Here is a 4,115-nt window from a genome sequence, read left to right as displayed (position 1 = left end):
GGGGGGGGCTCGCCGTGAGGTGGGGGGGGGTCGCCGTGAGGTGGGGGGCCGCCGGGTTGGGTGGCCCGGTGGAGGAGGTGGCCGTGGGGTGGGGAGGAGGCCGTGAGGGGAGGAGGCCGGCGGGGGAGAGGGCTGGCCGTCGGGGGGGGGGGGGGGGGTCGACGGGAGGTAGGAGGAGGAGGCGACGTGGGAGTTGGGAGAGGAGGGGGGCTCGGCAGGGGAGAGATCTGGGGGAGGAGGCCACGGGAGGAGAGGAGGGAGATCGTGGGGGAGGGGGTGTCGGTGGGTTGGGGAGGGTCACGAGAGGGGAGGGAGAGGTGGCGGCGTGGGGGTGGGGCCCCCCACGAGGGGGGGGGGGGCTGGCGGCGGCGCCCAGGGGGGGAGGGAGTTGGCGTGGGGGTGGGGTGGCGCTAGGGTTTTGGAGGGTGGGGGTGGTGGCCGGCTGGGCCTTTTGGCCCAGTTGGGCCACGGGGGAGTGAGGGTTGTTTTCAATTTTTTTTTTTGATTAGATTTATTTTGTTTTCTCTTTTCCCTTTTCTTTTTATTATTTCTTTCTTTCAGTTTTCTTTCTTTATTTTATCATTATTGTTTCTTTAATACTTTCCTCGTTTTTACATATATATTCTTGTAATATTTGCAATGAACTCATAACGTACTCTACTTTTGTTTTCAAATCTGAAATCCGGACAAACTCGAATCAACGCGGGTCTGAGATGGAAATCCGATGACGTGGCATCATTAACGGTTGATCACTGTAGCTTAATTACGATTACTACTGTAGCAAAAGTCGAGGATGTCACACCGTCCAAATATATTTTATTAGTATATATAATTCTTTTAAAAGAAAAATTGCTCTGGCAGGTATTATTTTTACTCAGAGTTTAAAACAAAGATGATACTATACCACGGACACGTCATTCGGCACCGACGTTCGTTCGTGCCATGCTGCAGCCGACTCACGCGTCGATGTCCAGTCTACATCAGTATCTCGACCGACCCCCGCATCCACATCAACTCATTGGGGTCGCGTCCGCTCGTATGAGCAGCCCGACGGATGCGCGCAAGCCGTCACACCCGAGATCCGGTGTACATCAACATGCGAGTGTTGTGCCTGTTCGCTCGAGCCGCCCAACGAATGCATGCGAGCTGCTGCCCCTGCGGCCTGGTCTATATCAAATATGACGAAAACCTTTCAACGTTCACTCGTGAAAAAAATTACAAGTGTTATCCATCTTATTTATTTGTTAGTATAATCTTTATTTTTTAGAACAAGTACTCTGTTTACAATATTTTTTCTGCGCGTGACAAGTACTCACTACAAATGTGATATATTATTACGGGCGGTACTCAATGGACTCATGTGCAGGATTACAATATCATGGCCAACTCACTGTCCGCCGGTTTACAATTGACGGCCAACTCGCCGCACACGCCTATTTACTAATGATGCGGCCAACTATCACGTCAGCGCGACCAAGACGACTTACAATGACGTGGCCAACTCTCACGCCCGCTAAACCAAGACGGCTTACAACTCCACAAACTATTCTCTCAGCTGTGCTACCAACCTAGTTTCAAACGTCGCGGCTGACTTCCACATCTACATCAACATATCGTGCACTGCTCACTTATAAAAGCCGCCCAACAGACGTGCACAAACCACCGTCCCCATGGTCCAATCGACATCAACAAATCAGGTGCTATTCATTTTATTTACTTTTTAGTACATGTTATTTGTCCAAGAACAATTACTTTGGCCTGCAATATTTTTAAGCAGGATATTTCTTCGTTACAAAAAGTGGCTTTATATCTCGGAGATGGAGCGGGTACCATCATCTTTTTCAATCGGCTTATGCCTCGATCAAATATGGAGACTCTCAAGCCGCCTCCTTGAGTCGACTTAAGACTCGGGGGCTACACAGACATGGCTCGCCAGATTCAACCGGGCTGAATAATTCAAGAACCCCGGGTCATTACAGAAAAGATAACTCGGTCTCGGAGGCTACTGCTCATTAGCGAAAGATCTAAAAGTCGCCCAAGAGGACGAGCCGCCATGATCCGACAGTTCAAACATGGGTGCCCTGCTTTATTGGTTGGCATTTTAAAAATCGCCCAAGAGGACTAGCCGCCATGATGCGACCGTTCAAACATGGGTGTCCTGCTTCATTGGCGGGCAAATTGAAGGTCACCAAAGAGGACTAGCTGCCATGATGCGTAGTTCAAACATGGGTGTCCTGCCTTATTAGCAAAAATTCATGGTTAAACCTGCCTATTCGAAAGATGCTACTCTGAACCCCGTGTACTCTTGATAAGTCAATCCACATGGACCATGAACTTATCCAGGTTAAAACATCGATTGGGTCATCTGGGAGCCGCCTTATAGAAAGCGAGGATACTCCATGGGCTATTAAGCCGCCTTCTTTGAAACTTGGTTAAACATGCCTATCTGCATGATGCAACTCCGACCCCGTGTACTCTCAATAAGTCGTGTCCGAACTTATTAGGTTAAAATATTGATTGGGTCAAGTGAGGGCCGGCTTAAAGAGAGCAAGGATAAACTAGTGTCTATCATGCTAGTTTGATTGAAATAAGATTCAATATTATTCTATCATATACATACATCATTCTGCATTGCATCATACCCGAGGTAAGTACCCGATCAATGCCTTTCCCCTGACGATACTAGACAAAGATGTCCACTCGATTGGTACCCATCCCACATGATGTACATCTTACGAGCACCGACTCTGGACAGTATATTCCATGCGGGGACCAACGGTGTGCCCGGAACAAGTAAAAACGGCATAGTTGCCCTACCTGGCACGACCCCGTTACGAGAGTGACCACACATCACTCCCGCCACTAGTAATGTGGCTCTTTCCTAGCATCGACCAGAGTAATCAACAAAGCCCCGTCCCATAAAGGGGTAACGTGGTCGCACCTGTAAGGTTGGGACGGTCGACACATCATAAATCTATTCCCATTTCCGAAACCACTCACATCAAAATACCCGGTCCACCACTTCACCAAAAGTGGCCACGTAACTCATCATCACCCTCGGGCATTAGTGGCACCCGACGGGGTTTTCATAAACCTTTGATTTTAACATCATCATGATCATGCTTCTATTATGCTTAGCTCTACTTGTCAACATGATATTAGCTCGACCCTCATAGGTGGTAGGATCATGCTCAAAATGCAGGTGCTCTAGAGCAGCCATCGATAACGTCACTTCAATGATTTACCGATACTTATGATCACATGCAAGGGAAATATTTGTTCTGCTTAGCGTGCAATATAACATATGCTCACACATGGTCAAAGGGCTGCTTGCCTTGATCAACTAAGTATCCGGGGTCTTCGTGGTTTTCAAGTCCAACTCCTTCGTCAAACGTGGTTTCTATCGTCGTAATAAATAAAAAGCAATAAGTAGCTCACACAAAAACATATCACAAAGTCACTTTAAAAATGTTGTTTAATTCCGATAAATCCATATTGCTATTTTAAAAATATTTCTCTCTGGTTTTAGTGAAAGGATTATTTTTAAAATCAATTTAACAGAAGCAAAACTATTCCAAATAGCCTTTTTAATTATTATAAAACAAAAAGGTTGTCTCAAAAATTGTTCAAAAGGCTGTGTTAAATACTACCCATTTTTAGAAGAATTATGGTGGAAGAATAATAAAAATATATTAAATAATTATTTTTATAAAAATCTTTCAAAAACAGATTTAACAGAAAAATGAAAAGAGGGTAGGCTCAGGACGCGCGCCCCCTGCACTCAGCGGCAGATAGGAGAGAGAGGGGGAGATAGGAGCCACCGACGGGTGAGCCCCACCTGTCGGGGTCGTCTTCCACATCGGGACAGAGAGGAGGGGAGGCTCGCTGTCACATCCATAGAATTCTTATTGTTGTATAGCAAGATTGTGCTCATGTTTTATTTTTGCATTAAGAAAATGAAATAGGGATTTAAAGAAACCCTAGCACCTCATCTTGATTAAACCAATTTAAATAGTGTGTGATTTCAATGAACCCAAAATGGCCTTCATAAAAGCCCAACCTTTTTGATAAATATTGGAAACAATATTATAGGGGTGGATATTATTTTTAAAATA

The sequence above is a fragment of the Hordeum vulgare genome, chromosome 4H (genome assembly GCF_904849725.1).
Source record: "Hordeum vulgare subsp. vulgare chromosome 4H, MorexV3_pseudomolecules_assembly, whole genome shotgun sequence".
Lineage (NCBI taxonomy): Eukaryota > Viridiplantae > Streptophyta > Magnoliopsida > Poales > Poaceae > Hordeum > Hordeum vulgare.
Note: the sequence above shows the minus strand (reverse complement) of the source record.